Raw genomic sequence first — 22,189 nt, forward strand, 5'->3', positions numbered from 1 at the left:
GTTGTTGCTGTTTTTTCAGAGACAAATGTCTTGCTCTGTTGCCCAGGCTTGGGTGCAATGGTGTGTGCGGCACCATGCTTGGCTAATTTCTAAATATTTTTGTAGAGACAGAGTCTCGCTATGTTGCCTAGGTTAGTCTTGAACTCCTGGCCTCAAGTATTTCTCCTGCCTTAGTCTCCCAAAGCACTTGGGATGACAGGCGTGAGGCATGGCACACAGCCACATTATCCTTTTGATGCAGGGCTACAAGCACTGATTCCAACATCTGCCATGACCTGGGCACAAAATTTTGAATCCTTCACTAAATTATTCCCTCAATTTTCTCTAAGAACAATTCAGCCTTAGAATAAATCACAAGGATTTTGGTTTTTTTAAATCAAGAAATTAATATACTAGGCCTGGTGTGATGGCTCATACCTGTAATCCCAGCACTTTGGGAGGCCGAAGCAGGAGGATTGCTTGAGCTCAGGAGTTTGAGACCAGCCTGGCTAACATGGCGAAACCCTGTCTCTACAAAAAATACAAAAATTAGCAAGGAGGCCGGGTGCGGTGGCTGATGCCTGTAATCCCAGCACTTTGGGAGGCCGAAGCAGGCAGATCACAAGGTCAGGAGATCGAGACCATCCTGGCTAACACAGTGAAACCCCATCTCTACTAAAAATACAAAAAATAAGCCGAGCGCGGTGGCGGTCACCTGTAGTCCCAGCCACTAGGGAGGCTGAGGCAGGAGAATGGCATGAACCAGGGAGGTGGAGCTTGCAGTGAGCCAAGATTGCGCCACCGCACTCCAGCCTGGGTGACAGAGTGAGACTCCGTCTCAAAAAAAAAAAAAAATTAGCCAGGCATGGTGGTGCAGGCCTGTGGTCCCAGCTACTTGGGGGGTTTGGGGGTAGCATCGCTTGAGCCCAGGAGGTGGAGGTTGCAGTGAGCCAAGATCGCACCACTGCACTCCAGCCTGGATGACAGAGATTCTGTCTCCAATAAAAAAAAAAAAAAAAGAAAAAAAGGAAGAAATTAATATACTAACAGCAACCTTGAAAGAGATGATTGAAGTTTAGTCTGATTTTAACAGCGACCTCAAGAGAGCACTTTTTTTTTTTTTTTTTTTAGGTGGTCTCGCTCTTGTCACCCAGGCTGGAGTGCAGTGGCACAATCTGGCTCACTGCAACCTCTGCTTCCCGGGTTCAAGTGATTCTCCTGTCTTAGCCTCCAGAGTAGCTGGGATTACAGGTGTCCACCACCACACCCAGCTAATTTTTTTTGTATTTTTGTAGAGATGGGGTTTCACCATATTGGCCAGGTCAGTGTCAAACTCCTGACCACAGATGATCTGCTGTCTGGGCGTCCCTAAGTGCTGGGATTACGGATGTGAGCCACCTCTCCCAGCCAAGAGAGCAGATCTTTTGATGAGCCATGCAGGTCTTGGGTTACCTGGCCCTTCAGTTATTTTTCATCCCGCTGTGAGAAGCCAGAATGAAGAGGAATCAATATATCCAAGGTAATTTAACTCATATATACATATATATGTGTGTGTATATACTTTAAGTTCTGGGACACATGTGCAGAACGTGCAGGTTTGTTACATAGGTATACACCTGCCATGATGGTTTGCTGCACCCATCAATCTGTCATCTGCATTAGGTATTTCTCCTAATGCTATCCCTCCCCTAGCCCCTCGCACCCCGACAGGCCCTGGTGTGTGATGTTCCCCTCCCTGTGTCCATGTGTTCTCATTGTTCAGGTCCCACTTATGAGTGAGAACATGCGGTGTTTGGTTTTCTGTTCCTGTGTTAGTTTGCTGTGAATGCGTCTGGTCCTGTGCTTTTTTAGGTTGGTGGGCTATTAATTACTGCCTCAATTTCAGAACTTGTTATTGATCTATTCAAGGATTTGACTTTTTCCTGATTTAGTCTTGGGAGGGTGTATGTGTCCAGGAATTTATCCATTTCTTGTAGATTTTCTAGTTTATTTGCGTAGAGGTGTTTTTAGTATTCTCTGATAGTAGTTTGTATTTCTGTGGGATCAGTGGTAATATCCCCTTTATCATTTTGTATTGTGTCTATTTGATTCTTCTCTCTTTTCTCCTTTATTAGTCTGGCTAGTGGTCTATCTATTTTGTTAACGTTTTCAAAAAATCAGCTCCTGGATTCACTGATTTTTTGAAGGGTTTTTTGTACCTCTATCTTCTTTAGTTCTGCTCTGATTTTAGTTATTTCTCGCCTTCTGCTAGCTTTTGAATTTGTTTGCTCTTGCTTCTCTAGTTCTTTTAATTGTGATGTTAGGGTGTCGATTTTAGATCTTTCCCTGCTTTCTTTTGTGGGCATTTAGTGCTATAGCTTTCCCTCTAAACACTGCTTTAGCTGTGTCCCAGAGATTCTGGTATGTTGTGTCTTTGTTCTCACTGGTTTCAAAGAACTTACTAATGTCTGCCTTAATTTCGTTATTTATCCAGTAGTCATTCAGGAGCAGGTTGTTCAGTTTCCATGTAGTCATGCAGTTTTGAGTGAGTTTTTTAATCCTGAGTTTTACTTTGATGGCACTGTGGTCTGATAGACTGTTTGTTATGGTTTCCATTGTTTTGCATTTGTTGAGGAGTGTTTTACTTCCAATTATGTGGTCGATTTTAGAATAACTGTGATGTGGTGCTGAGAAGAATGTATATTCTGTTATTTGAGGTGGAGAGTTCTGTAGATGTCTATTAGGTCGGCTTGGTCCAGAGCTGAGTTCAAGTCCTGAATATCCTTGTTAATTTTCTGTCTCATTGATCTGTCTAATATTGACAGTGGGGTGTTAAAATCTCCCACTACTATTGTGTGGGAGTCTAAGTCTCTTTGTAGGTCTCTAAGAACTTGCTTTATGAATCTGGGTGCTTCTGTATTGGGAGCACATATATTTAGGATAATTAGCTCTTCTTGTTACATTGATCCCTTTACCATTATATAGTGCCCTTCTTTGTCTTTTTTTAATCTTTGCTGGTTTAAAATCCGTTTTATCACAGACTAGGATTGCAACCCCTGCTGGGTTTTTTTTGTTTTTTTGTTTTTTTGTTTTGTTTTTTTTTTTTAGATGGCATTTTGCTCTTGGTGCCCAGGCTAGAGTGCAGCGGCATGATCTTGGCTCACCACAACCCACACCTCCCAGGTGCAAGTGGTTCTCCTGCCTCAGCCTCCCGAGTAGCTGAGATTACAGGCATGTGCCACCATGCCTTGCTAATTTTGTATTTTTAGTAGAGATGTGGTTTCTCCATATTGGTCAGGCTGGTCTTGAACTCCCGACCTTAGGTGATCCCGCTGCCTCAGCCTCCCAAAGTGCTGGGATTACAGGTGTGAGCCACCTCACCCGACCAACACCTGTTTGTTTTTTTTTGCTTTCCATTTGCTTGGTAAATATTCTTCCATCCCTTCATTTTGAGCCTATGTGTGTCTTTGTACGTGAGATGCATCTCCTGAATACAGCACATTGATGGGTCTTGACTCTTTATCCAATTTGCCACTCTGTGTCTTTTAATTGGGGCATTTAGCCCATTTACATTTAAGTTTAACATTGTTATGTCTGAATTTGATCCTGTCATTATGATGCTTGCTGGTTATTTTGCCCATTAGTTGACACAGTTTCTTCATAGTGTCAATGGTCTTTACAATTTGGTATGTTTTTGCAGTGGCTGGTACCAGTTTTCCTTTCGATATTTAGTTCTTCCTTTAGGAGCTCTTGTAAGGCAGGCCTGGTGGTGACAAAATGTCTCTCAGCATTTGCTTCTCTGTAAAGGATTTTATTTCTCCTTCGCTTATGAAGCTTAGTTTAGCTGGATATGAAATTCTGGGTTGAAAAATCTTTTTTTAAGAATGTTGAATATTGGCCCCCACTCTCTTCTGGCTTGTAGGGTTTCTGCGGAGAGATCTGTTGTTAGTCTGATGAGCTTCCCTTTGTGGGTAACCCGACTTTTTCTTTTGCTGCCCTTAACATTTTTTCCTTCATTTCAACCTTGGTGAATCTGATGATTATGTGTCTTGGGGTTGCTCTCCTCGAGAAGTATCTTTGTGGTGTTCTCTGTATTTCCTGAATTTGAATGTTGGCCTATCTTGCTAGGTTGGGGAAGTTCTCCTGGATAATATCCTGCAGAGTGTTTTCCACCTTGGTTCCATTCTCCCCATCACTTTCAGATACACCAGTTTTGAAACATAGGTTTGGTCTTTTCACGTAGTCCCATATTTCTTGGAGGCTCTGTTTGTTCCTTTCATTCTTTTTTCTCTAATCTTGTCTTCATGTTTTATTTCATTAAGTTGATCTTCAATCTCTGATATCCTTTCTTCCACTTGATCAATTTGGCTATTAATATTTGTGTATGCTTCACAAAGTTCTTGTGCTGTGTTTCTCAGCTCCATCAGATCATTTATGTTCTTCTCTAAACTGGTTATTCTAGTTAGCAATCCCTCTAACCTTTTTTCAAGGTTCTCAGCTTCCTTGCATTGAGTTAGAACATGCTCCTTTAGCTCTGAGGAGTTTATTACCCACTTTTTGAAGCCTGCTTCTGTCAATTGGTCAAACTCATTCTCCATTCAGTTTTGTTCCCTTGCTGGCGAGAAGTTGTGATCCTTTGGAGGAGAAGAGGCATTCTGGTTTTTGGAATTTTCAGCCTTTTTGTGCTGGTTTTTCCTCATCTTTGTGGATTTATCTACCTTTGGTCTTTGATGTTGGTGACCTTCACATGGGGTTTTTGTGTGGGCATCCTTTTTGTTGATGTTGACGTTATTGCTTTCTGTTTCTTAATTTTTCTTCTAACAGTCAGGCCCCTCTGCTTCAGGTCTGCTGGAGTTTGCTGAAGGTCCACTCCAGACCCTGTTTGCCTGGGTATCCCCAGCGAAGGCTACAGAATAGCAAAGATTACTGCCTGTTCCTGCCTCTGGAAGCTTCATGCCAGAGGGGCACCCACTGGATGCCAGCTGGAGCTCTCCTGTATGAGGTGTCTGTCAACCCCTGCTGGGAGGTGTCTCCTAGTCAGGAGGCACGAGGGTCAGGGACCCACTTGAGTTGGCAGTCTGTCCCTTAGCAGAGCTCGAGCACTGTGCTGGGAGATCCACTGCTCTCTTCAGAATTGGCAGGCAGGAACATTAAAATCTGCTGAAGCTGTGCCCACAGCCGCCCCTTCCCCCAGGTGCTCTGTCCCAGGGAGATAGGAGTTTTATCTGTAAGTCCCTGACTGGGGCTACTGGCTTTCTTTCAGATGTGCCCTGCCCAGAGAGGAGGAATCTAGAGAGGCATTCTGGCTACAGTGGCTTTGCCAAGCTGCAGTGGGCTCTGCCCAGTTCAAACCTCCTGGCAGCTTTGTTTACAGTGCAATGGGAAAACCACCTACTCAAGCCTCAGTAATGGCAGACACCTCTCCCCCCACCAAGCTTGAGCATCCCAGGTCGACTTCAGACTGCTGTGCTGGCAGCAAGAATTTCAAGCCAGTGGATCTTAGCTTGCTGGGCTCTGTGGTGGGGGGGGGGGGGGGAATCCGCTGAGCTAGACCACTTGGCTCCCTGGCTTCAGCCCCCTTTTCAGGGGAGTGAACGGTTCTGTCTTGCTGGTGTTCCAGGCGCCACTGGGGTATGAAAAAAAAAAAAAAACTCCTGCAGTTAGCTTGGTGTCTGCCCAAATGGCTGACCAGTTTTGTGCTTGAAACCCAGGGCCCTGGTCATGTAGGCACCCAAGGGAATCTCCTGGTCTGTGGGTTGCAAAGACTGTGGGAAAAGTGTAGTATCTGGGCTGGAATGCACTGTTCCTCATGGCACAGTCCCTCATGGCTTCCCTTGGCTAGGGGAGGGAGTTCCCCAACCCCTGGCACTTCCCAGGTGAGATGACACCCCACCCTGCTTCTGCTCACCCTCCGTGGGCTGCACCTACTATCTAACCAGTCCCAATGAGATGAGCCGGGTACCTCTGTTGGAAATGCAGAAATCCCCTACCTTCTGCATTGATCTTGCTGGGAGCTGCTGACCGGAGCTGTTCCTATTTGGCCATCTTCCCAGCCACCTGGTAATTTAACTCTTATGGGCCAAAACGGCAAAAGTCATCTGTGGTCAAATCACAGAGCCCATTACATCTGTCAAAGGTCATGGAATTCATAAGATTTTGGAGTTAGATGGAACATTCATGACTGAATGATTCCCATCTTATTTTACAGATGAGGAAACTAAGGCTCAAAGAGACTAACTGGCTTAGTAAGGTTACACAGTTCCCTAGAGGAAAAGCTGGGGGTAGAAAATGGGGCTTTTCGGCCAGGTGCGGTGGCTCCCGGACTATAATCCCAGCACTTTGGGAGGTTGAGGTGGGTGGATCACTTGAGGTCAGGAGTTCGAGACCAGCCTGGCCAACATGGTAAAACCCCGTCTCTACTAAAAATACAAAAATTAGCCGGGCATGGTGGCACACACCTGTAATTCCAGCTACTCCAGAGGCTAAGGCAGGAGAATCACTTGAACCGGGGAGGCAGAGATTGCAGTGTGCTGAGATTGAGCCACTGCACTCTAGCCTGGGTGACGGAGAGAGACTCTGTCTCAAAACAAACAAACAAATGAACAACAACAACAAAAAGAAAATGGGGGCTTTTCTGTTCTTTAAGCAGAGATGTTTGCATTAACCCAGGCAATTTCAATGATTCTAACCACTAGCACATAACAGTGAAGGAGCTTATCATTAAACCTCAGGGTAGTGAGGAAAAGCAAAAATTACGGTATGGTAACTTCCATCAGAACCTGGAATACTTGCATCCACTGATTTGGTTGTCCTTTGCCTTCCTCCAAAAACAAGGTCTTCATTTCACTCACTGTGTTTGCCTCGTCCTTTTTCAGGTCGTTATGCTAACATGAGAACCAAAATAACAACACTGGGTAATGGAGATTTTTAAAATAATGGTGATCTGTAAGGCAGTGGTTCTCAAAGTGAGGCCCTGGACTAGCAGCATCTGCATCACCAAAAACCTGAGGAGAAAGTTGAAAACCACCCTGATAGTTAAGTCCATGCTAGTTGCTAATGTAATGGTCCCTGTCTGTTGCGTAAGGAAAGATCACTTCCTTCTCTGATGAAAATGGCTCTGGCTCTGGTAAGTTATATTCGAATTTAATTATATTTCATGGTAAATCTTGTCAGCTGAAAAGTTATGCCAACTTGGTGGATATTGGCAGACAATACAAGCTTCTGACTTACCTCAAGGTTTGAATGTACCTAGAGCAAAAGTTTCTCATATTTGTACTCACTTAACCAACAACTATAATTGCCAGGCACTGTTGTGCTTGCTTGGGGTATTTCAGTTGTTACTAATGCTTTGGTTTTACGGAAAGACAAAGACAACGCTGGTCTTCTAGCAGCACAAAGTATAAGGTAATGTTCCTATATTATTCATATTCCATTGGCAAAAATGCAGTTATTATCAAAAAACATTAAAATTGAAAGTATTTAAGTCATTTGTAAGAAGGGATTCAACAAACACTCAATATCTAAGTAATTTCCAATGATTTCAGTAATATGAGTATTGCCTTTAAAAAGTAATGTTTTAGGGCCAGGTGCAGTGACTCACGCCTGTAATTCCAGCACTTTGGGAGTCAGAGGCAGGAGGATCGTTTGAGTCTAAGAGTTCAAGACGTGCCTAGGCAACATGGCGAGACCCTGTCTCTACAAAAAACTTAAAAATTAGCTGGGCATGGTGGTGCATGCCTGTGGTCCCAGCTACTCAGGAGGCTGAGATGAGAGGATTGCTTGAGCCTGGAAGATCAAGGCTGCAGTGAGCCATGATCACGCCACTGCACTCCAGCCTGGGTGACAGAGTGAGACCTTGTCTCAAAAAAACAAAACAAAACAAAACAAAAAACAAATAGAGAACAAAAGGTTTAGAAACATACAACTGGCTCTAGGAAAACAACTCAACTGTTGAGAGCAATAAGACATATGTACTGGCAACCTATCAACTTGAGATGTTAATAAGAAATCGGCCAACTTTTTTTTTTTTTTTTTAACAGAAGGTAAGGAGAATGCAGGTTAACCAGTGGAATTTCAGGTCAGTTCAGTCAAGAGAGTTGCAACTACGCCTGTTGGTCTCAAAGTTGGTTATCAATTGGAATCACATGAGCAGCCTTGAAAATTCCAAATACCCAGGCAACACCCAAGAGTAGTTAAATCAGAACCTTTGGTGTCAACATAGTAATCAGGAACTTTGTAATGATCCCATTCCAATGTGCAGCCGAAATTGAGAAGCTCCAGTTTAAGGTCATGGACCATGAAGCTTTCAAGTTCTGCCGCCTCCTCTCAACATTAATGTGTATCAGCTTTGGGAAACTACATGTAGAAGGTATGAAGAATGGCGGAAAGTATATAAAGGAACAAAGCACCACCATTAATTCCACAAATCAGTACAGGTCAGTAGCTACAGTTTGGAGAATTTAAAACATTTTCCTCTTTAGTAAGAATTCCTACAAAGCAACGCCCATTTAAAATCCTGATCTATTTCAATTGCTTGCCAGAAAGGTTGTACCAATTTGCACTCTCACCCAAAGTCCCTAAATCCTGACAAACACTGTGAATTGATCATCTTTTTCCTTTTTTCCAATCTGATAATTTAACAGTACTGGGGTATTGTTTTATTCGCATTTCTGTAAGAACTTTATTTTATTGACTACAAATATTTTACTTTCCAGGATCTATAAAGCAATATAGCAATATAAATAATATTATATAAACATACTCAAACCTTGTTAACCTATCACCTATTATTGCAATACTATTTTTAGATTTTTTCTTCAATTGCAAAAATACTTCATTACTGATTAAAAATAGTATATACGCACTGGTAAAATTTTGATAAATGCAAAGACGAGTAATGAAAATAATCAGCAATAACAATGGCTAAAAGTGGAGTATACATACAAATACTTGTTTTAAAACTTTTTTTGGTTTACTCTTAGCATAGTATATTTTTCCATGTCATGTAATATTCTAATGTGTGACTTTTGGAGGCTGCATAGTATTCTAAAGTAATATGTTTTGAATCCAATAGTCTTCAAAAAAAATCTGGAACAACAGATCTTGGCTTAAATATGAATTTTTTTACATTTCTGTTGTATATACTACAAGTGGTGGATTGTTACTTTGGTGGTTCCCGATGAACCAGAACTCCCGGTATTCACACTTCTGTGGCGTATCCTTCCATATTAACTTCGGGCTCGGCCAATAAATAGGACATTAGCAAGAATGATGTAAGCAAACGTTTGATAAGTGCTGGCACATTGGAGCTTATCTCTCTTGAAATGCTTACTCTCAGGATCAAACCACCATGAAAAGAAACCCAAGCTAGCCACATGGGAAGAAAAGAGGAAAAGATCACGCCCTCTCAACCTTCCGCACTGGGGAACTAGACATGTGAACAAAGCCATCTGATTACAACCTCACAGGAGACCCCAACTGAAACCAACCAAAGAACAGCCCAGCAGAGATCCAGCCAACCAAAGAATCATGAACAAATAAAGTGGTTACTGTTTTAAGCAGATACGTTTTGGGATGGTTTGTTACACAGCAAGAGATAAGCAAAATGTGACAGCATCTAATATGAATACCTGCTTTAGATATGAAAAAGAAACCCTCAGATATGAAAAAGAAACCCTTAGGATCATAAAGTCAAGAAGAATTTTTTGTTTTTATCCAGTCAGATTGCTGAGGTCCTGGCTGTTTAGATGACTTACAGAAAGAACTTGGGCAGTAGAGTCAAGATATGAATAGTAACCCAGTTTTATTACTAGAGATTTGACTTCGTTGAGCATCAGCTTTCTTGTGTGTGAGTTAGGTTTTAACAATAGCTGCCTTGCAGGTGTTTTATTTTTAAGCATTATGAATGATAGTGCCTCGAGTTCCATAACGAGATGAAGGCATACGCAGATGTGAGTTAACATTTTCATTGGCTGGCCATGTATGTTGAATCCCAAACAAGTGGTCTTCACTATACCTCACCACTCACGAATCTACTTATGAGTCTCAGATGGTAAGCTAGATGGTCAGTAACACCCACCTCAGGAAAACTGCTTCTGAGTTTACAAGACAGCAGGCAGAACCACTCAAAGACCAATGCATGCATAAATAGTCTTTCCTTTTTCTCACCAGGTCGACTACATGATTATTTGCATTGGGGGCCTTTTTTCAAGGCATCTGACCTTTTGGACTCATCTGGTGAAATCTAGTATGTACTTAGGACCAGCCTTCAACACAAAGGAAGGTTTTTGTTACATTCGTTTGCATATCCTGTCAAGGATATCTTCAGAACACTTTCATTTCACAGTAAAGTGAAACTTACAGAAGAACTAAGCAGCGAAGTGCTTCATACTTTCATTTAAAAGGGCAATGAGAAATAAAAGACAAGGTTAATTATGACACCGGGGCTTTACAATGCTAAAAATGTCCTATATACAAAGGGATATGTAGGCTGTGTTCTTTTTCCATGTCATTACAAAGAACAGGCTCAAGGTATCTGCAAATTTCTAATAAAAATATTATTACTTGAAAAATGTCCATGGTTGTATCTAACTGAAGGGATTAAAACTTTTAGCCTTGTTATACAAATACCATGACACTTGTCATCAAAGTCCTCCCTCCTTTTCATCAAGCAGACCCTGACTTACAGCATCTGAGAGTGGAAAAAACTAGCATGAACTGTAAGGCAGTGGGATTCATACCTACCTCTCACTCACACGCTCATCCAAACCAAGCAACTTGCATAAAGCAACCTGAGACTTTATACTTCCACATGCTGGCAACACAGCATTAACTAGACTCGGGCAACTTGTTTAAGGGGTTTATTTAGGTTCCTATCAGTAAAGAGGTGTTTTTCCAGCTTTGGGAGAATATGTATGATGCCAAGTTTTTTTTTTTTTTTTAAGTTTAAATACTTTCACAAGTTTAATGTTGGCATTGGATGTTTACATATTAACTGATACAATTTACATCGGTTTTATACTTACCTATTTTTGCAAAGATGTCATGTACACAAAGATACATATTCAATAACTGAGAAACAAGTGAAACTTCTGATCTATACTTTCAGATTTGTTTCATAAAGCTATTTCTGATAAGGATCATCAGCATACCAGTTTCACCTCTTCCAGAAGGACATTGTCATTTTATCTAAGAGTTTACTCTGGGTTTTATTGCAGAACACAAATTCCCTCAATCGCTTTTTTCTTGCAGGTGTCTTTTTCCAGAATTTTTTCTTATGACCAGCCTTTTTCCTCACCCAAAGGCCAGAATGAAGTCGAAGAAACCTATAGATGACAGCTTTCACAGTCTCTCTCTTGCCTTTTTGTGTACTGATGTATATTACAGTTCTGATTGGCAGCGTCAGGACACTTGGAAGCAAGGGGGCCACTCTGTTGGGGATTACTGCAGTATGCCCACATGTCAGGTTTCTGACAGATGTGATAAGCCTGGGAGTGGAGGAAACGAATGGTGTCCGAATATGACTAAAACGTCCAGTAGACAATGCAGAAATACAAGAGGTATTCCTGGCACAGTTTCGGTGGGGTGGAGATGCAAAAATATTCAGGAGCCATAGATTCCTGAAGCCGCTCTCATCGCACCAGCAAAGGCAGAGGCAACCATCTTGCCGGCCTGCTATGATGCCAAGTTTCTTTCTTTCTTTTTTTTTTTTTTTTTTTTTGAGACGAAGTCTCACTCTTGTCCCCCAGGCTGGAGTGCAATGGCGCGATCTCGGCTCACTGCAACCTCTGCCTCCTGGGTTCAAGCGATTCTCCTGCCTCAGCCTCCCGAGTAGCTGGGATTACAGGTGCCTGCCACTGCGCCCAGCTAATTTTTGTATTTTTAGTAGAGACGGGATTTCATCATGTTGTACAGGCTGGTCTCGAACTCCTGACCTTAGGTGATCCGCCCGCCTTGGCCTCCCAAAGTGCTGGGATTACAGGCATGAGCCACTGCACCCAGCCAATGCCAAGTTTCTACTGAACCACTTTGATGTCTATGTCTGAGTCAAATAGCAGAGCTGGGACTCAAATCTAGGGCTTCTGTCCACGAACGATCTTTGTTCAATCACCACTCTGGATGCCGATCAAGTCTGACCTTCCTTTTCATTTCAGAGCATTCACCCCAGGAGTCCTTCAATGTTTAAATCTCTAGATTAAAATATGGTACTGCTGGGCATGGTGGCTCACTCCTATAATCTAAAAAAATTGGGAGGTTGAGGTGGGAGGATTGCTTGAGACCAGGAGATCAAGGCCAGTGTGGAAAACATAGTGAGACCCTGTTTCTAAAAATAAATAAATAAAATAGAATAAAATATGGCATTAAACTAGGGTGGCCAGATAAAATACAGGACGCCCAATCAAATTTGAATTTCAGATAATAAATAAATTTTTAGTAGAAGCATGTCCCGATTTGCTAAATTTGGATTTGCAACCCTACACTAAACCTTACCCACCCGCCAAGGGCTGTTCCCAGTCCTCCTCGTTTCCACCTAAAAAGAAAGAAGAAATACAATGAGACCTAGAAAACAAAGTCTGAGGTGCCCCAGCCAGTGAGAGGCCAATTCTCACAAGATAAAAAGAAGAACTGTATCCTCTCCATCCAGTGATCTCTCTTGAGCTAACTTACAGATGGGGGACTAGACCAATAATGTAGGATCTTCTGCGCCATCACTCAGACTGGGGTAGTTCACTAGAGCCACAGCTAACTCTTCAGAAGAAGATCTTTTGGAGGCCCAAGGCTATTTATTGCACTAGTGCTTGCAATACCAAAGATCAGAAACGACCCAAATGTCCGTCAGAGAAATGGTTAAGTAAATTGTGAAACATCCAGAAAAATGGGATGCTTTCCAGCTATGAGAAAAAAAAAAAAATGCAGATGCTCCTGAGATAAAGGTATAGAAGGAACTGCAAATGAAAAAAACAAGAGAGGAAGAGAGTATATACTAAAGAAGTATGACAAAGGCAGGGCCAGAAGAATATGTTTTTATTGGGTGGTATGCCTAAAGAAACTCTGGAAAGATAAGCAAGGAACTAATAAGAATGGTTTCTTGTGGGGATGGATGTGGGATTGGGTGGATGGTCTATAAGAAGAGCAGGAAAGTTTTTACTCTGTATCTACCTATGTTTTTATGTATGTATGTATATATGTATGTATATGCATGGATGTATGTATAGATACATTTATCTGTACAGAAAAGAGTTAACATGGTGGCCAGTTGCCATGGCTCAAGCCTGTAATCCCAGCACTTTGAGAGGCCAAGGCGGGTGTATCACCTTAGGTCAGGAGTTCGAGACCAGCCTGGACAACATGGTGAAACCCCGTCTCTACTAAAAATAGAAAAAATTAACCAGGCATGGTGGTGGGCGCCTGTAATCCCAGCTACTCGGGAGGCTGAGGTAGGAGAATCGCTTGAACCCAGGAGGTGGAGGTTGCAATGAGCCGAGATTGCACCATTGCACTCCAGCCTGGGCAACAGGAGCGAAACTCGATCTCAAAAACAAAAAACCAACAAACATGGCAGGCCTGAGACTGCTCTCCTTAGAAAGGCCTGCTTGTAAGGTTGGCCCTTGGCTCATGGCTGGGAACTTGGATTTCAGGGTGGTTCCCACCATTCCCAGAACTGAGAAGAGTGGCTCACTGCTCTTACACTGTTTGTACAAACAATATGGTTTTTGCCGCACATCTGCTTTCCTATTGGGAGGCTGGAATTTTGGTATGTGCTGGGCAGAGTGTGCCTACATGACCAGCCCCAGTAAACACCCTGGGCACTGAATCTCTCATGAGCCTCCCTGGTAGACAGCAGTTGGCATGTGTTTTCTCAATTTGTTGTGGAAGGAATCAAGTACATCTATGTGACTACAGTGGGAGGGGATGCTTGGAAGGTTGGGCCTGGTTTCTTCTGGGCATCACCTCATGCACCATTGCCCTTTGCTGCTTTTGGTCCATACCTTTTCACTGCAATAAATCATAACTGTGACCATACTTTATTAGAGTCCTGCGACCCCTAGTGGATCACCAAGCCTGGGGTGGGGGAGTCTTGGGGACCTCCAACACAGTACACAGTCTTTGTCTCTCTCTCTCTCTCTCTCCCACACACCCCATATCTTTCCATTCAGCTCTATGTAAGAATTCTGTACCACACAAATATGTATTAAAATGAAATAAAAAATAAAAAAGGCCTTTGCTTTATATTTGCCTAACCAAAAGCTCCATTTAATCTGCTTTTCTTTCCTTCTTTCTTTCCTTCCTTCTTGTCTTCTTTTTCTCCTGTCCTTCATTCTTTCCTTTCCTTCCTTCTTGCCTGCCTGCCTGCCTTGTCTCCCTCCCTCCCCCCACCTCTTTCTTTCTTTCCTTCACTCTCTCCCTTTCTTCCTTTGTTTCTCTGTCTCTATTTTTCCATTTACTACATAGAAGTTCTTACCATATGACTATGTATTTTCCAGCAAAATTGAAGAAAAAGTTAAAAAGCTATTGCCCTATATTTGCCAACTAAAAGCCCCATTCAAAATGTCTCAAGGGGAGAGAGAGAAGAAAAGCAAAAGAAACAAAGAATACAACAAACTTCACTGCCTCACTCTCTATTAAGGAGACAGAAAATTCTCATAGCTTTTAAACAACAGTGTCAGGTTTGGTGTGTTTTTCTGTTGTTCAGCTTTAACACAGTAGTGTTTCAAAATCTTAAGGCTTTGTCCTAGAAGAACTAGAAATACAGGTCTGCCAATCATGGTAACACATTTGTGACAAAACTTAAAGTTATCTTTGGCGGTGATATACATTTTTAAGAAGTTATTACATATGCAAAGATTGTAGAGAAATTACAGAGACACAATCAAACTCACTATGTAAACACTGAGTAGTTCTTGAATCAGAAAGAAAATAAAGCTATAAAAGATATTTTGGGGACAAATTGAAAAAACGTGAATACAGAATCTATATGAGATATTACAAATTATTAGTTTTTAAATTTTACTTTACGATCTGGGATACATGCGCAGAATGTGCAGGTTTGTTACATGGGTATACATGTGCCATGGTGGTTTTCTGCACCTACCAACCTGACATCTAGGTTTTAAGCCCCACATGCATTAGGTATTTCTCCTAATGTTCTCCCTCCCCTTGCCCCCCACCCCGATAGGCCCCAGTGTGTAATGTTCCCCTCCCTGTGTCCATGTGTTCTTATTGTTCAGCTCCCACTTATGAGTGAGAACATGCAGTGTTTGGTTTTCTGTTCCTGTGTTAGTTTCCGAGAATGATGGTTTCCAGTGTCATCCATGTCCCTGCAAAGGACATTATGGCTGCATAGTATTCCATGGTGTATATGTGTCACATTTTCTTTATCCACTCTATTATTGATGGGCATTGGGGTTGGTTCCAAGTCTTTGCTTTTGTGAAAAGTGCTGCAGTAAACATGTGTGTGCATGTGTCTTTATCATAGAATGATTTATAATCCTTTGGGCATATACCCAGTAATGGGATTGCTGGGTCAAATGGTATTTCTGGTTCTAGATCCTAGAGGAATTGCCACAGTCTTCCTCAATGGTTGAACTAGTTTACACGCCCACCAATAGTGTAAAAGCGTTCCTATTTCTCCGCATCCTTTCCAGCATCTGTTGTTTCCTGACTTTTTAATGATTGCCATTCTAAATGGCATGAGATGGTATCTCATTGTGGTTTTGATTTGCATTTCTCTAATGACCAGTGATGATGGGCTTTTTTTTCATGTGTTTCTTCGTTGCATAAATGTCTTCTTTTGAGAAGTGTCTGTTCATATCCTTCACTCACTTTTCGATGGGGTTGTTTTTTTCTTGTAAATTTGTTTAACTTTCTTGTAGATTCTGGATATTAGACCTTTGTCAGATGGGTAGATTGCAAAAATTTTCTCCCATTATGTAGGTTGCCTGTTCACTCTGATGATAGTTTCTTTTGTTGTGCAGAAGCTCTTTAGTTTAATTACATCCCATTTGTCAATTTTGGCTTTTGCTGCCATTGCTTTTGGTATTTTAGTCATGAAGTCTTTGCCCATGCCTATGTCCTGAACGGTATTGCCTAGGTTTTCTTCTAGGGTTTTTATGGTTTTAGGTCTTACATTTAAGTCTTTAATCCATCTTTAGTTAATTTTTGTATAAGGTGTAAGGAAGGGGTCCAGTTTCAGCTTTCTCCATATGGCTAGCCAGTTTTCTCAGCACCATTTATGAAATAGGGAATCCTTTCCCCATTGCTTGTTTTTGTCAGGTTTGTCAAAGATCAGATGGTTGTAGATATGTCATGTTATTTCTGAGGCCTCTGTCCTGTTCCATTGGTCTATATCTCTGTTTTGGTACCAGTACCATGCTGTTTTGTTACTGCAGCCTTGTAGTATTGTTTGAAGTCAAGTAGTGTGATGCCTCCAGCTTTGCTCTTTTTGCTTAGGATTGCCTTGGCTATACAGGCTCATTTTTGGTTCCATATGAAATTTAAAGTAGTTTTTTCTAATTCTGAGAAGAAAGTCAGTGGTAGCTTGATGGGGATAGAATCTATAAATTACTTTTGACAGTATGGCCATTTTCATGATATTGATTCTTCCTATCCATGAGCATGGAATGTTTTTCCATTTGTTTGTGTCCTCTCTCATTTCCTTTAGCAGTTGTTTGTAGTTCTCCTTGAAGAGGTCCTTCACGTCCCTTGTAAGTTGAATTCCTAGGTATTTTGTTCTCTTTGAAGCAATTGTGAATGGGAGTTCACTCGTGATTCGGCTCTCTGTTTGTCTGTTATTGGTGTACAAGAATGCTTGTGATTTTTGTACATTGATTTTGTATCCTGAGACTTTGCTGAAGTTGCTTATCAGCTTAAGGAGATTTTGGGCTGAGACAATGGGGTTTTCTAGATATACAATCATGTCATCTGCAAACAGGGACAATTTGACTTCCCCTTTTCCTAATTGAATACCCTTTATTTCTTTCCCCTGCCTGATTGCCCTGGCCAGAATTTCCAACACTATGTTGAATAGGAGTGGTGAGAGAGGGCATCCCTGTCTTGTGCCAGTTTTCAAAGGGAATGCTTCCAGTTTTTGCCCATTCAGTATGACATTGGCTGTGGGTTTGTCATAGATAGCTCTTATTATTTTGAGACACGTCCCATCAATACCTAATTTATTGAGAGTTTTTAGCATGAAACATTGTTGAATTTTGTTAAAGGCCTTTTCTGCATCTATTGAGATAATCATGTGGTTTTTGTCTTTGGTTCTGTTTATATGCTGGATTATGTTTATTGATTTGCACATGTTGAAATGTGCAACCCAGGGATGCCTTGCATCCCAGGGATGAAGCCCACTTGGTCATGGTGGATAAGCTTTTTGATGTGCTGCTGGATTCGGTTTGCCAGTATTTTATTGAGGATTTTTGCATCGATGTTCATCATGGATATTGGTCTAAAATTCTCTTTTTTTGTTGTGTCTTTGCCCAGCTTTGGTATCAGGATGACGCTGGCCTCATAAAATGAGTTAGGGAGGATTCCCTCTTTTTCTATTGATTGGAATAGTTTCAGAAGGAATGGTACCAGCTCCTCCTTGTACCTCTGGTAGAATTCGGCTGTGAACCCAAAAAAAGTCCTGGACTTTTTTGGTTGGTAAGCTATTAATTATTGCCTCAATTTCAGAGCCTGTTATTGGTCTATTCAGAGATTCAACTTCTTCCTGGTTTAGTCTTGGGAGGGTGTATGTGTTGAGGAATTTATCCATTTCTACTAGATTTTCTAGTTTATTTGCATAGAGGTGTTTATAGTATTCTCTGATAGTAGTTTGTATTTCTGTGGGATCGGTGGTGATATTCCCTTTATCATTTTTTATTGTGTCTATTTGATGCTTCTCTCTTTTCTTCTTTATTAGTCTTGCTAGCAGTCTATCAATTTTGTTGATCTTTTCCAAAAACCAGCTCCTGGATTCATTAATTTTTTGAAGGGATTTTTGTGTCTCTATCTCCTTCAGTTCTGCTCTGATCTTAGTTATTTCTTGCCTTCTGCTAGCTTTTGAATGTGTTTGCTCTTGCTTCTCTAGTTCTTTTCATTATGACGTTAGGGTGTCAATTTTAGATCTTTCCTGCTTTCTCTTGTGGGCATTTAGTGCTATAAATTTCCCTCTACACACTGCTTTAAATGTGTCCCAGAGATTCTGGTATGTTGTGTCTTTGTTCTCGTTGGTTTCAAAGAACATCTTTATTTCTGCCTTCATTTTGTTATGCTCCCAGTAGTCATTCGGGAGCAGGTTGTTCAGTTTCCATGTAGTTGAGCGGTTTTGAGTGAGTTTCTTAATCCTGAGTTCTAGTTTGATTGCACTGTGGTCTGAGAGGCAGTTTGTTATAATTTCTGTTGTTTTACATTTGCTGAGGATTGCTTTACTTCCAACTATGTGGTGAATTTTGGAATAGGTGTGGTGTTGTGCTGAGAAGAACGTATATTCTGTTGATTTGGGGTGGAGAGTTCTGTAGATGTCTATTAGGTCCACTTGCTGCAGAGCTGAATTCAATTCCTGGATATCCTTGTTAACTTTCTGTCTCGTTGATCTGTCTAATGTTGACAGTGGGGTGTTAAAGTCTCCCATTATTATTGTGTGGGATTCTAAGTCTCTTTGTAGGTCTCTAAGGACTTGCTTTATGAATCTGGGTGCTCCTGTATTGGGTGCATATATATTTAGGATAGTTAGCTCTTCTTGTTGAATTGATCCCTTTACCATTATGTAATGGCCTTCTTTGTCTCTTTTGATCCTTATTGGTTTAAAGTCTGTTTTATCAGAGACTAGGATTGCAACCCCTGCCTTTTTCTGTTTTCCATTTGCTTGGTAGATCTTCCTCCATCCCTTTATTTTAAGCCTATGTGTGTCTCTGCACATGAGATGGGTTTCCTGAATACAGCACACTGATGGGTCTTGACTCTTTATCCAATTTGCCAGTCTGTGTGTTTTAATTGGAGCATTTAGCCCATTTACATTTAAGGTTAATATTGTTATGTGTGAATTTGATCCTGTCATTATGATGTTAGCTGGTTATTTTGCTCGTTAGTTGATGCAGTTTCTTCTTAGCATCACTGGTCTTTACAATTTGGCATGTTTTTGCAGGGGCTGGTTGTTCCTTTCCATGTTTAGTGCTTCCTTCAAGGAGCTCTTGTAGGGCAGGCCTGGTGGTGACAAAATCTCTCAGCATTTGCTTGTCTGTAAAGGATTTTATTTCTTCTTCACTTATGAAGCTTAGTTTGGCTGGATATGAAATTCTGGGTTGAAAATTATTTTCTTTAAGAATGCTGAATATTGGCCCCCACTCTCTTCTGGCTTGTAGAGTTTCTGCCGAGAGATCTGCTATTAGTCTGATGGGCTTCCCTTTGTGGGTAACCTGACCTTTCTCTCTGGCTGCCCTTAACATTTTTTCCTTCATTTCAACTTTGGTGAATCTGACAATTATGTGTCTTGGAGTTGCTCTTCTCGAGGAGTATCTTTGTGGCGTTCTCTGTATTTCCTGAATTTGAATGTTGGTCTGCCTTGCTAGGTTGGGGAAGTTCTCCTGGATAGTATCCTGCAGAGTGTTTTCCAACTTGGTTCCATTCTCCCCGTCACTTTCAGGTACACCAGTCAGATGCAGATTTGGTCTTTTCACGTAGTCCCATATTTCTTGGAGGCTTTGTTCATTTCTTTTTATTCTTTTTTTCTAAACTTCTCTTCTCGCTTCATTTAATTCATTTGATCTTCAATCACTGATACCCTTTCTTCCAGTTGATCAAATCGGCTACTGAAGCTTGTGCATTCATCACGTAGTTCTCGTGCCATGGTTTTCAGCTCCATCAGGTCCTTTAAGGACTTCTCTGCATTGGTTATTCTAGTTAGCTATTTGTCTAATCTTTTCTCATGGTTTTTAACTTCTTTGCGATGGGTTCGAGCTTCCTCCTTTAGCTAGGAGAGGTTTGATCATCTGAAGCCTTCTTCTCTCAACTCGTCAAAGTCATTCTCCATCCAGCTTTGTTCCATTGCTGGTCAGGAGCTGTGTTCCTTTGGAGGAGGAGAGGCACTCTGATTTTTAGAATTTTCAGTTTTTCTGCTCTGTTTTTTCGCCATCTTTGTGGTTTTATCTACCTTTGGTCTTTGATGATGGTGACATACAGATGGGGTTTTGGTTTGGATGTCCTTTCTGTTTGTTAGTTTTCCTTCTAACAGTCAGGACCCTCAGCTGCAGGTCTGTTGGAGTTTGCTGGAGGTCCACTCCAGACCCTGTTTGCCTGGGTATCAGCAGCGGAGGCTGCACAGCAGCGAATATAGCTGAATAGCAAATGTTGCTGCCTGATTGTTCCTCTGGAAGTTTTGTCTCAGAGGGGTACCTGGCCGTGTGAGGTGTCAGTCTGCCCCTACTGGGGGGTGCCTCCCAGATAGACTATTCGGGGGTCAGGGACCCACTTGAGGCAGTCTGTCTGTTCTCAGATCTCAAACTCTGTGCTGGGAGAACCACTACTCTCTTCAAAGCTGTCAGACAGGGACATTTAAGTCTGCAGAGGTTTCTGTTGCCTTTTGTTCGGCTATGCCCTGCCCCCAGAGGTGGAATCTACAGAGGCAGGCAGGCCTCCTTGAGCTGCAGTGGGCTCCACCCAGTTCGAGCTTCCCGGCCGCTTTGTTTACCTACTCAAGCCTCAGCAATGGTGGGCGCCCTCCCCCAGCCTCACTGCTGCCTTGCAGTTCGATCTCAGACTGCTATGCTAGCAATGAGCGAGGCTCCGTGGGCATGGGACCCTCCGAGCCAGGCGCGGGATATAATCTCCTGGTGTGCCGTTTGCTAAGACCATTGGAAAAGCGCAGTATTAGGGTGGGAGTGACCCGATTTTTCAGGTGCCGTGTGTCACAGCTTTGCTTGGCTATGAAAGGGAATTCCCGACCCCTTGCACTTCCCAGGTGAGGCGATGCCTCGCCCTGCTTCGGCTCATGCTTGGTGCGCTGCACCCACTGTCCTGCACCCACTGTCCAACAAGCCCCAGTGAGTTGAGCCCAGTACCTCACTTGGAAATGCAGAAATCACCTGTCTTCTGTGTCACTCACGCTGGGAGCTGTAGACTGGAGCTGTTCCTATTCAGCCATCTTGGAACCACCCTATAGTTTCTTTCAATACTTTTAATGTTCAATGTCTTACATTTAAATTTTTGAACTACATGAAATTTATTTTGACGTAAGAAATGAGGTTGGGCCAGGTGCAGTGGCTCACGCCTGTTATCCCAAAACTTTGGGAGGCTGAGGTGGGTGAATCACGAGGTCAGGAGTTCAAAACCAGCCTGGCCAATATAGTGAAACCCCGTATCTACAGAAAATACAAAAAATTAGCTGAGCATGGTGGCGGGTGCCTGTAATCCCAGCTACTTGGGAGGCTGAGGCGGGAGAATCACTTGAACCTGGCAGGCGGAGGTTGCAGTGAGCAGATATTGCACCACTGCACTCCAGCCTGGGTGACAGAGTGAGACAGCATCTCAAAAAATAAATAAATAAATAAATAAATAAATAAAAAGACAAATGAGGTTGGACAATAGCTTGATTTTTTAGAAACGCCAAGCCAGTTGCCCAATAATCCATTTTGCCGTTGATGTGACTTTAAACTAAACACCCATATGTGCTTTTACTTAATTCTGCTCTCTTCTCTGTTTCACTGACGCACTGGTACTATGCCACTGGAGGTAATATAGCATTATAATGCATTTACAGATATGGAAGAGAAATCCTCCCCCTTTATTTTCATTCAGAAATTACCTGGCTATTCTCACATGTGGTCTTACCCCAGTCAGACCCAGCGCCTCACTTTTATAACAAATATTTGGTAATGCACCCTTTGTTATATGAAAGGAGATGATATTTGTGGATAATGTAACCACAGTCTTTGTGATAAACAAAAAGGCCCAGCTGATTTTCAAAATGCACCCCAGTTTAGAATCAGTCTGGCAAGTATCACATGAAATCCTATTGGTATTTGATTGGGATCACACAGCATTTGCAAATCAATTTAAACAACATTTCTATTTTTACAATGTTGTGGCCTCTAGCCCCAATAACAATTATTTCTCTTCATTTATTTATATCTTTGTGTCTGGGCAGGGTCCTGCCAGGAAACAGACAGCATGTTAAAGTGAGAAACTGATGAGTTCAGCAAAGTGACTATTTATATATTTGGACAGGATTTAAGGAAGGAAGAGACGATGATGC

General features: G+C 42.0%; 1 long non-coding RNA gene and 1 pseudogene across 1 annotated transcript; one reads left to right on the forward strand and one right to left on the reverse strand.

The window, feature by feature from the left end:
* The first annotated feature begins 7,557 nt into the window (after positions 1-7,557).
* Positions 7,558-9,518, forward strand: LOC134735956 (uncharacterized). Its single transcript, XR_010119561.1, has 2 exons — positions 7,558-8,393; positions 9,296-9,518. It is a non-coding gene; the product is annotated as an uncharacterized lncRNA (long non-coding RNA).
* Positions 9,519-11,039: 1,521 nt separating this feature from the next.
* Positions 11,040-11,619, reverse strand: LOC129475154 (large ribosomal subunit protein bL35m-like; annotated as a pseudogene).
* Positions 11,620-22,189: the final 10,570 nt, after the last annotated feature.

This window comes from Symphalangus syndactylus, chromosome X (assembly GCF_028878055.3).
Source record: "Symphalangus syndactylus isolate Jambi chromosome X, NHGRI_mSymSyn1-v2.1_pri, whole genome shotgun sequence".
Taxonomy (NCBI): domain Eukaryota; kingdom Metazoa; phylum Chordata; class Mammalia; order Primates; family Hylobatidae; genus Symphalangus; species Symphalangus syndactylus.